Source organism: Cibotium barometz, chromosome 14 (assembly GCF_041138505.1).
Source record: "Cibotium barometz isolate CiBa-2024 chromosome 14, ASM4113850v1, whole genome shotgun sequence".
Lineage (NCBI taxonomy): Eukaryota > Viridiplantae > Streptophyta > Polypodiopsida > Cyatheales > Cibotiaceae > Cibotium > Cibotium barometz.
In genome coordinates this window covers 54,504,614-54,517,283 of record NC_141059.1, presented here as the reverse complement: position 1 = coordinate 54,517,283, position 12,670 = coordinate 54,504,614, and the positions used below count along the sequence as shown (strand labels likewise).

The 12,670-nt window shown below is 43.6% G+C and overlaps 1 pseudogene; it reads right to left on the bottom strand.

The window, feature by feature from the left end:
• Positions 1–12,129: 12,129 nt before the first annotated feature.
• LOC147632205 (5.8S ribosomal RNA) lies at positions 12,130–12,282 on the bottom strand (annotated as a pseudogene).
• Positions 12,283–12,670: the final 388 nt, after the last annotated feature.

Below are 12,670 nucleotides of genomic sequence, written 5' to 3'. Positions count from 1 at the left end.
TAGCATGCTCCGATGGGGACCAAACTTTGCAAGCATGTGGGGGTGGGTCCCGCCCACATGCTTGCAAAGTTTGGTCCCCATCAGAGCATGTTTGGATTGGCAATCGACGCCCAGTGCGGGTTTTTCAAGACTCTTGGTGCTTAAGAGGCCATGGAAAATCCGGGCCTTCCCCATACCATCGTACCCAAACATGCTCCGATGGGGACCAAACTTTGCAAGCATGTGGGGGTGGGTCTCCCCCACATGCTTGCAAAGTTTGGTCCCCATCGGAGCATGTTTGGATTGGCAATTGGCGCCCAGTGCGGGTTTTTCAAGTCTCTTGGTGCTTAAGAGGCCATGGAAAATCCGGGCCTTCCCCATACCATCGTACCCAAACATGCTCCGATGGGGACCAAACTTTGCAAGCATGTGGGGGTGGGTCCCCCCCACATGCTTGCATAGTTTGGTCCCCATCGGAGCATGTTTGGATTGGCAATCGGCGCCCAGTGCGGGTTTTTCAAGTCTCTTGGTGCTTAAGAGGCCATGGAAAATCCGGGCCTTCCCCATACCATCGTACCCAAACATGCTCCGATGGGGACCAAACTTTGCAAGCATGTGGGGGTGGGTCCCCCCCACATGCTTGCATAGTTTGGTCCCCATCGGAGCATGTTTGGATTGGCAATCGGCGCCCAGTGCGGGTTTTTCAAGTCTCTTGGTGCTTAAGAGGCCATGGAAAATCCGGGCCTTCCCCATACCATCGTACCCAAACATGCTCCGATGGGGACCAAACTTTGCAAGCATGTGGGGGTGGGTCCCCCCCACATGCTTGCAAAGTTTGGTCACAATCAGAGCATGTTTGGATTGGCAATCGGCGCCCAGTGCGGTTTTTTCAAGTCTCTTGGTGCTTAAGAGGCCATGGAAAATCCGGGCCTTCCCCATACCATCGTACCCAAACATGCTCCGATGGAGACTAAACTTTGCAAGCATGTGGAGGTGGGTCCCCCCCACATGCTTGCAAAGTTTGGTCACAATCAGAGCATGTTTGGGTTGGCAATGGGCGCCCAGTGCGGGTTTTTCAAGTCTCTTGGTGCTTAAGAGGCCATGGAAAATCCGGGCCTTCCCCATACCATCGTACCCAAACATGCTCCGATGGGGACCAAACTTTGCAAGCATGTGGGGGTGGGTCCCCCCCACATGCTTGCAAAGTTTGGTCACAATCAGAGCATGTTTGGGTTGGCAATGGGCGCCCAGTGCGGGTTTTTCAAGACTCTTGGTGCTTAAGAGGCCATGGAAAATCCGGGCCTTCCCCATACCATCGTACCCTAACATGCTCCGATGGGGACCAAACTTTGCAAGCATGTGGGGGTGGGTCCCCCCCACACGCTTGCAAAGTTTGGTCCCCATCAGAGCATGTTTGGATTGGCAATCGGCGCCCAGTGCGGGTTTTTCAAGACTCTTGGTGCTTAAGAGGCCATGGAAAATCCGGGCCTTCCCCATACCATCGTACCCAAACATGCTCCGATGGGGACCAAACTATGCAAGCATGTGGGGGGGGGTCCCGGCCTACCTTGGCAAAGATAGGCCCCTCATCATAGAGAGCACACCTTCGGGCGGACTCCATATATGGGGGCGAGGAATTGAGCGAGGTGGGTCAGCAAAGAATGGGTTGTGTACAGCGGGCCTCCCTGTAGAGTATTTCCTCGGTGGCAGGATAACCATCATTGGGGAGAATCGCAGTGTGTACCAGAGGACCCCTCTGGCTGAGGTTGGCGCGTCCCCCCCCCCACATGCTTGCATAGTTTGGTCCCCATCGGAGCATGTTTGGGTACGATGGTATGGGGAAGGCCCGGATTTTCCATGGCCTCTTAAGCACCAAGAGTCTTGAAAAACCCGCACTGGGCGCCGATTGCCAATCCAAACATGCTCTGATGGGGACCAAACTTTGCAAGCGTGTGGGGGGGACCCACCCCCACATGCTTGCAAAGTTTGGTCCCCATCGGAGCATGTTAGGGTACGATGGTATGGGGAAGGCCCGGATTTTCCATGGCCTCTTAAGCACCAAGAGACTTGAAAAACCCGCACTGGGCGCCCATTGCCAATCCAAACATGCTCTGATGGGGACCAAACTTTGCAAGCATGTGGGGGGGACCCACCGCCACATGCTTGCAAAGTTTGGTCCCCATCGGAGCATGTTAGGGTACGATGGCATGGAGATTTTCAACAAACAATATGATAGCCAAAGTGTTAAAAAATATAATAAAATCAAGAACATCAACTAAAATGTAATGATACTCAATAATGAGAAAACTCATAATGATATAAACATCAAATAAGTACATCAGAATGAAAATGAGCTACCCCAGCTAGTCTGAGGTTAGTCACTGCCCAAAAATCTAAGTACAATGTAAGTGAGCTAACCCAGCTAGTCTGAGTTTAGTCACTATCAAGATAGAGATCTAGTCAGCAGCACCCTCTCTAGCTCTCAACTGCTCTAGAATGCTCTCATGGTCATCCACTCGAAGCCGAAAACGAGGGTGAGAACTGTGTTTTCGGCTCTGTACTCGAACAAGAGTGAGCCTGGTAGCAACCACTAGATGAGAGAACTGAAATGCCTCTAACTCCCACTTCCACTGCTGGAACTCAAGACTCCCCCGATGAAGTCGAATCTGCTGGTAGAACCGGCCTGCCACAATCATGCTATGGGCGTCATAAGAAAACCCATGATCATCCACTATATCCTGGTCAAGCATGCACTTTGGCCTAGTGCAACTCATCAGATAGTAGTCTACTCCCTCGCTGTTTCCCTCACTGGCAATAACAGCAAATACATCACCCTCCTGTAGCAAATCTGTCAGGTCATCATAACTGACCATGAACGCAGGACCTGTGTGCTCATCAGACACCACTGGATGTGAAGGATGCTCGGGGGAGAGGAATGTCTGTATCCATGCATCTGCCCATCCTCTCGAGGCACAATGTGACCAATCGCAGCTGAGCATCCTGTCGCAGCTGATGACGCCTCAAGGCACGTTTCACACACGCGCCTGCACCATCATGCTCACCCTTCCCGTGACCAGTCTCAAAGAATGACCAAATCACTGGGATACTAGACTGCACATGCCACCTATAAATCCATAAAAGATAGTCTTAGTTATTGTTTTCTTTAAGATGTTCTAGTGAATTTAGTTTAATTGAAAATGTAAGAAAGCCATAAGTACAACCTGTAGAGCCAATAGAATTGACGTGATGACTTGAACTGTGCGCCACAACCATCCGACCAAACCCATCGCTGGACATGTCTGATCCCACAATCTCCTAAAAAATCGTCATGGAGACGAAAGCAGTGTTGCACAAAATGTGCATCATGTGAACGATCATCACTGATATAGAAATGATACTCTCGAATAATGACACGGGTCTCGGGGGTACTCGCTATCCCATCTACATGAGCCTCTGCATGTCGATAGCTAATGTGGACCAAAATAGCAACCTGGTGAGGGAAGCAATACATACGTTTAGGACACAAAAAATCAATTAAGTAATGAAGCTCAAACATAAAACAAATAGTACAAAATATAACCATTACCTGCTCTGAGAAGTAATACTCAGATTGTATCTCCTGAAAAGGTGTGAAAGTGTAGTTCTCTGCAAAATCAATCACAGAGACGACCACACCAATAGGAAACTCTGCTAGGCATGCTCGGAACTGACGATCCTGCCACTTGGCACAATGACTGTGCCGTATGTAGGGGTAGATCTGCTCCCTAAATGTGGCTGTGAAGTGACAACGTGGTGTATGTTTGTCCACGAGCTGCAACTTCCTGGACTGTCCACCACTCTGGAGCTGGTGTGTCACATACTCATAACGTTGCCATGCCACTATCTCTTGGTCACTTGCATCAAGATCTACCATCTGTAGATGTGCAAGTGAACCACATGATGTGCAATTGCTCTCCACACAAGGCATCCTATGGAACTGGGCATCCTCCGTGCGTGCACACAAAAGAGAGTGGATGAAATCACGTGGACTACGAGGCAACTCTCTATGCCCACTAAGAGAACGGAACACATCATAAAAAAGATTGAACTCAACATGGTAGCGACAACAACATGTGTCACGCTGACGTGAGTACCTCACAAACCAAGGCTTACACCCCTCAAATGACCTTTGCCCAATTTTAAGCTCTGGATACGAAGCCACAAACTGAGAATACAACTCAGTTTGGGACATTTCAAGAAAGCAAGCACCGTGCTCAATGAACACTCCTCTTGTCACTCTCTTACGCAAAGCTTTCTTGAAAACTGGCGATGCACGACAATTCTCCTCCCAAAAACTTTCTATCAAGGTTCTAGTGGTTTCATCTAGTAGGCGATCATGCCTAGCTACACGACCACTACTCGCCCACATAGCACCAACCTCATTGGCATCTAAACTTTGTCGCCTAATAGACCCAACTCTAAGTGCGTGTGGTGCTATGGAAAGGATGCGAGATGTGGCACTAACCTTACCCTTCATTTGGGAGCTACTTATGGCTGCCACAATAGCCCGTCGAGCAGCCAAAGCGTCCGCAGAGTTCCTCTTCTTGTTAACTATATAGGAATGACGAACACTTTGTAGCACCGCCATGCCAGCTCTCCTCTCTCTTCGACCTCCAATGTCGGAAAGCGCCCTGCAGTTGGCCATGTTGGGCAGATCAATCAAAGCATCAAGCACACATGCCTGTGATGAAGACGTGAGGTCTTTGAAATAGGATTGGAAGATTGCATGGGCACGACGATGTGCCCCTGACTTTGATAGTTCTTTCCTATCCACACGAAGGGCGCCCAAAGGAGGGGGGGTGGGTTCTTGTAGAAGAGAGGACTCAAGAAGGGCGGGTTCATGTGGATTATCTAAACTAAGGGGTAGTGGGGGGGAAGAGGGCGAAGGGAGAGGAAGTGGAAGAGGAGGAGCAAGGCTTGGATCATCGCCAACGGAAGGTGTTGCTCGTTGACGTGCTCTCCACTCTCTCTTTCTCTCACGAGCTACCCTTCTCCTCTCCTCCTCTTGAACTTGGTGGATGGGGGGGAGTCTAGTCCTATCACGTTTCCGACTCCTACGACTTTGAGAACCCATTCTCAAGGAAGCTAAGAGAGAAAATATTATAAGGGCTCAATGATGGGATAGTACTACAGATAAGTGTGGGATAGTACTAGAGATGTGTGATTATATAGGAAAAATAGGTTATCCACTTCAAATCTCACTGGATTTCCTATCTAAGATTGATTGGATAACTAAGATAAACATAAAGATATTTAAAGATAAACTATTATCCACTTAAAAATTAATATTATTTATAATATTTATTAACAAGTCTAAATATTTATCATTGCCAGATATATAAATATATCTTTAAAGAAATCTTTTATTTTATAATTATATAACTGCTTTTTTTAAATAAAATATTTTTTTTCATATTTTATTCAAAGGTTTATTCTACATAAAAAAATTTCAAGAAATATAAAAATAATTTTTTTTTAAAATTAATAATATGATCTTTAATAATATTTTTATTGATCTAATCCCAAAATATAATCCTTTTAAATTAGTGATTTTAAATTCTTTTATTTAATAAGTTACATATATTTTATTATTTAAATTTCTATATTCTATTTCTCTAAATTACTAAATTAACTTTTCCAAAAATATGTTTTTGAAAAAAGAGGGGAGGTGGGAAGGAGATGCCACGTGTCACAAGCGTGCATGACACGTGGCATTCTCTTGACATGTGGCACTATTATGGTTGATGTGGCAATTCCATGATGTGGCATGCCATGTCACCATGTGCGAGGTGGCATGCAAAGGTGGCAAGATGATGTGGCATTAATGATGACTAGGATGATGAGGTGGGGAGTCAACTAGGTTGACCATGTTGACATGGAGGGTGGAGGTGGCAAGCTGAGGTGGCAAGCTGCTTATGTGGATCCTCTCGATGCTCACGTGGACATAAAGTGGCATGCATGTATAAGGTTTGGGCCTACCCAAGCCTCACACATGGAATGAAACCTAAGCTGTGAAGTTTACCAAGCCTAGATTTCCAAACCTAACTAGGATTGGTTTTAGACTTTAAAAGGGGAGAGTGGACACAATATGGGAATTTTCACTTGGGAGGATTGAAAATGGACCTTCCCATACTCAAATCAAGCCAAATTTTTTTTGATAAATTCATGGCAACAAGAGTATTGATCCCATGAGTTTTTAGATTGAAAGATTCAATATTTAATTTTCTAGAATTAAATTACTATTGATTTAATGGGCCTCTAACAGTCATAATAAATTTTCCAAAGTAAATCTACAAAAATCAAACCGTTAGATTTGTAATTTTATCTTATACCCACATTATACTAATCTTTCCCAATCTAATCATCACTAGATCCATACAATTTGAGCATTTTAAATGGTAGATGTGGTGGGAGGATAAAATAGTATGTTTTTTAACAATTCTAATATCTTTTAAATAATATAGAAAATAGTAGAACACATCAAAAATTACTCGATAAATCAAGTTAAGCTCTATGTTATTTGTATTTGTGATATGCAAAGTGGGAACATCGTATGAGTAATAATGTAAAAGTTATAGGCAATTTACTCACATTCACTATACCTGTCTAAACCTAGGACAGGGCCTGTATACAAACTTGGTTCCCAAAGAAAAGGGGATTTGCAATTATTGGATATTCGATCAGATTATAGTTTTAGGTGCCCAACTTTGCATATGATGTTTCATTAGAAGACCTTGAAGTGAAACTCCTTGGCTAACTATGAGAGATTGGCTATTCTTCTTGAAAAAATGCCTGTTTTTCAGCTAAAGCCAAGGGCGCCCACGACATGAAACTAGATAACCTCATCTTGCAACCACCCTAGAACCAAAGAGACTTTGATCATTTCTTTGAGTCTCTATCAAATTCCAAAGATAAGACAACAAAATCATGAGGCCTCATTTCCTTAATTAAATCAAGTAGTTACAACCTCACAAGAAAACAAAATCAATAGCCATATTTTATATGGTTTCATCTACTTTGTTACCAATGACATTATATATACATAACCACACACACACACATAAATACATACATACATACATACATACATACATATATATATATATATATGTATATATATATATGTATATATATATATATGTATATATATATATGTATATATGTATATATATATATATGTATATATGTATATATGTATATATGTATATATGTATATATATATATATGTATATGTATATGTATATATATACATATATGTATATATATACATATACATATATATATATATATATATATATATATATACACACACATACATACATACTAGGATTTCTTTTTTCTTTGTATGGTGTCAAGAGGAGTGCGAAGTGTACTTGAACAAAAAGATCTATCGATCAGATAAATTAGGTATTGAGGCCATGTTTAAACCATTATCAATGCATTGGCTTGTCATATTACAATTCGAGCAAGCCGGTATATCAAATTGCTCATGGTAGGCATTTTCAGATTTTGAAAATTCCCGCCATTAGCTATTTCATATGCCGTCTTGCCCGAATTCCCATCCGATAAGCCAAGTTATATAAAGATAGGCCTTATAAACTCCTCAACTTGTCAGATTGGAATTTGAGCAAGTTCGCATATAAAATTGCTCACGCGACAGGCGTTTTTTGAGTCTCAAAATGCCTACCATAAGTGATTTCATATGTTAGTTTCCCCGTTAGTTTTGTCAGATTGGGATTTAGGCAAGCTGGCATCATTTTCTTGAGTCCAAAAAAGCTTGCCATGAGCAATTTTATATATTGGCTTGCTTGAAATCCAATCCAACAAGCCTGGGAATTTAGGAGGCCTCTCTCTATATGTCTTTGCTTGGAAAATCAAGGTTTGGATGCCTCAAAATACAAAATTGTTGAGAGAGAGAGAGAGAGAGAGAGAGAGAGAGAGAGAGAGAGAGAGAGAGAGAGAGAGAGAGAGAGAGAGAGAGAGACGATGTAGCTCTCAAAGTGTGTAGAAAGCACACTAAGGATAGGTATATATAGGCAAGACCTAGGGTTGGTAGGGCGGCTATATATAGACCAATGGATGAAAAACCCTCAGGGAGTAACAAGGGAAAAACCCACAGCCCCGATATATGCCTTCCGTTCTGAAATTCACAGGATGTATGGTATGTAAATTCAAGTGCCTCTCACCACATGAATTTTCATGCATATCAGTTCACAGATATATAATTTGGACATACTAGAATATGTTGAGACAAGAGATTACAGTGCTCATTCCATGGCAACATTGGTAGGGGGGTTTATTTTTTGGCAAGCTATTCCTTATAGGTTTTTTTGTTTATTTAGAGCGTATTTTTTCTCTTCCTTTTCTTCCATCCTTCTCTGTTTATTTTTCTTCTCTCCCCCCTCTCTTTAGTCCTTCTCTCTCTTTGATAGTCTCTTCCTCTCCTAGTTTGCCACCCTCTCATGTGATTACTGCTCTAGTCAGTGTAATTCATGTGAAAGACTCCCATAGACATGCAGTTGAAACACTAAAGCACTATAGAAGTTTTTAACATAGAAGTTGAACAATTACATGAAATTTCTTTAAGGTTTCAAAAATAGTGAAAGGCAACATAAGGAGCATTTAAAACCATTTTTTAAATAATCAAATGATTTTTGCCACACATAATTATTGCACATGCAAAGCACTCCAATAACCATATTTTTTGAAACATAAAAGTACATTATAGAAAGACATAATAAAAAGTATCATTGCCTTTTTTATTTTAAAAAACAAAACATTCTATATTTTAAAGCAATCGATTACATAGCAAGTTGGGATAAAGGGATAATCCCCATTACAAGTACTTGAGTAATTTAAAAAAACATAAAATAGAGACCTTGGGAATTATTTAAGGAGGGGAAACCCCTTTCCTTTTGTGACCCTCTCAAGCTCAACTGCATGCCGAAAACTAAAGGAGGAAGAGAGAAAACTAAGGGAAGAAAACTTCACTTCTTAAATAGCCATGATTACCAAGAACCAATTCTCAACGCATTTTTATGAAACCCTTTAATTTATCATGGCTTGCAATCCACTTGAACAATTTGCTATTATTCCATTGGTTCCCAAATGGATACATAGATTTTGAACATCAAAGAAAGGTCAGGATCTAAGGGAAACTTTACAACCCCATGAAGAAACGATGAGTAATGAAAAAGGTCCAGGCATGGTGAATATGTAATCAGGTCCCGTACACACCGCCCATTACACCATGGGAATTGGTTTCACCCGAAGCATCGACCAGAGATCACCCATTACTAAAGTGTTCCATTCCTACTTGAGTGTGGCCCATTTTGGTATTGGTGGTCTTCTTGGCGCATATCGCAGTTGGGTCAGGGGACTGGGGTGTCGCATTTGATGCTTATCCAACTAGAGAAGGCTTTTTTAACTTTCTTTAGCGCATTGGGTTTTCAACAAGCTACAAAAGCATCTGTCCCATTAGTGCCTTCCTCCTAGTGTTCAAAGCACTCTATTTTGGAGGTTTGTACGATACAAAGGCACCTGAGAAAACGCTTTATGTCGGATGCATTTTACCCCCACGATGGCTTTGTTACCTATTAAAGGAGAGTTGAACCCTACTTTTTTCCCAGAGTTTCTCTAGTTCTCATGACTTGTCATCCCAAAGAAAACTGATTTTCCTTCCTGAGCCTCCAGAGTTTCGTGCTCTTACCGGATCATTTCTATCTCCCGATCGGGCTTATGTGAGTAAATATTCCATGGTAGGGGTGATAGTACACTGTCCCATGGGCTCCCTATACAGGAGCAGCTCTAGCTGAATACTTCATGTATTGCAAATAACATACCTTGATAATTCATGAGTGATGAGCCCCTGACGAGTCATTCTGATTTCTAACTTTTACGCTATATACACCCATACATACATCCATTCTTAGAAACATACATGCATCCATGCATCCATGCATCCATACATCCATACATACATGTATACATGCATGTATACATACATCCATTTATCCACACATGCATGCTTGCATGCATGTGTGGACAAACACACACATATACATACACACATACATCCATTTATCCACACATGCATGCTTGCATGCACAAACACACACATATACATACACACATACATACATACTACATAAATACATACATACATACTACATAAATACATACATACATATGATACATACATACATGCATGCACGCACGCACATACATACATACATACATGCATACATACATGCATGCATGCATGCACGCACACACACACATGCATATACATACATTCACACACACACACATATTTATCAATACATATGAAATTCAGCCTTGCTAGAGATTTTTAAAATCCCATAGAGCTAAACTAACCAGTAGGTGTCCATGCTCTCATGGTACACGAACTCCAAAAGGCTTCAACAAAAGCTTCCATCCAATTCCATCACAGCATGTGCCTTGTCTGCCTTGGGTGCCACATGAGCTGCCTTGTTGAGTCCCCATGTTTTGTCTTTCAGCAAATTGAGTAAACTAGGAGACATCCCCAAAGCTAAAGTCTTCCATTCACGGGTGCTAAAGTAATCATGATAGTTGTTGATACCTTTTGGTTTGTCTCCCAACCTCTTCATGGCTTGTTTCCTTGCATCTTGAAGTACAATCCACCTTAGGATCTGCGATGTTCTTGTGTTGAGAGCCTCCAACTTTTTACCATTGCACCCACACTACCTTCTCCAAATATTTAATTCTGCCACTCTCCAAGTTGCTAACCGTCGCAACAAAGCCTTCATTGCACTTCTCCAAATCTGCATTCCTTTCCACCAACACTTCTTGTACATGCTCAAAGTGGACAAATCTTGATTGCAGAGCCTTTGATGATATCCTCAATTTGGACAAGCCCTCCCTTATGAGCTTTTCTTTCATGTAGCGAGCTTGTCTTAGCTTCTCCCCGGCCTTGTCTCTCTCGTGGAGGAGGCCGACTGAGGGTTCCGAACACATACAGTAAGGTATGGCTGCTTTCTCCAGCTAAGCTGGCACTCTTTGACGGTAAACTTCCTTTCTCCAATTGAAGTTGGGAAGCTTGTAAAAGCACATAGTTGCTCCCGTGATTTCTCCATAGCTTGACATACATTTTCCACTCCCCTTGACCTCATCTCTCTGGTGGAGGAGGCCGACTGAGGGCTTTGAACATATAGTAAGGTATGGTTGCTTTCTCTAGCTAAGCCACTCTTTGATGGTAAACTTCCTTTCTCTAGCTAAGCCACTCTTTGACGGTAAACTTCCTTTCTCCAATTGAAGCTAGGAAGCTTGTAAAAGCACGGAGTTGCTCCCATGATATCTCCACAGCTTGACATACATCGTCCACTCCCATGGGCCATGGCCTTTGCCACCCCGACGGTGGTGGCAAAGGCCTCCAAATTGACACAATTGAAGTGCCAACACAAATCCCCCTTGAGAGTACAAAATGGCAAAAGCATGCTCACAGACCTGAGAAGAAGAAGCTTTTGGAGGAGAGGAGGTAGCTTCTGGGCGAATGGGGAGGAGAAGAAGGGACATAGCAGCAAGGCTACTCTTTGATTGATACTTATTCGCTATTGGTCTCTTGCTCGTATTTAGCCTTGGATGGAATTTGCCACCCACTTAGGTCTGCATTCCCAAACAGCCCGACTCGTCGATGGCGCCTCGTGGAGTGACATGGTCCGAGCTCAATGAGGCTTTCACACTTTTTGCACAATGGGGCCACACAATTCTCATGCTGGGCTCTTTCCGGTTCATGTGTTGCTACTAGGGAAATTCTCGTTAGTTTCTTTTCCTCCGCTTAGTGATACCCTTAAACTCGGTGGGGTAGCATTGCCTGATGCCAGGTCTGTTTGTTCAGTTGAGATTGGGGAAGGCCCCCCTCTCGCTCGTCGCAAGCCCTTTCTTGACACACCGGCACCATCGTAGGCGGCGAGCCACGCCTCCGATGTAAAAATGCGGGGGCACGTATCACCCTTGCGGGGCAGGCCTTTGCACGGTGTCGTCGATGCATTTCAACTGACCGCGGCGGCACACTCGCCTCGCCGTCACCTCCCCCTACCCACTCGGGCCAATGGTAGGCGGGAGGGGGAGGTGCGCTTGGACAACCACCTTTGCTGTGTGCCCCGGGACAAGTTTCATTCAAAGACTCGATGATTCATGGAATTGTATAGTTCATACTACGTATCGCATTTCCTTGTGTTTTTCATCGTTTTGCAAGAGCCAAGATAACCATTGTTGAGAGTTGTTACGTGTTGTGGAGGGAGGCATCTTAGTCTGGCGTCGGCTATTCTATGTGTGCCTCGCGCCCCCAGAGGGGGCAGAAGGTTTATCGAGCGGCCTTGTGCCTTGTGGCATAGAGAAGGGGAATGCCCTCGCGGTAGAGGGTGTGGTGAGGCGTCCCTCTCCTTGCACCCCGTCACGTGGCCGACGGGCAGCTCCAGCCTGGCACTTCGCCTACTCTCATCCAGGTCTGGCATGGGTGGCCACGCCTCCGTGTACGGCCCCTCACGGTACATCCACGACAGTTCGCGGTGTTCATCAGATGTGTGTCAATTATCCTTTCGCAAGTTCACCTATGGAAACCTTGTTACGACTTCTCCTTCCTCTAAATGGATTAATGAACTTCTCACCG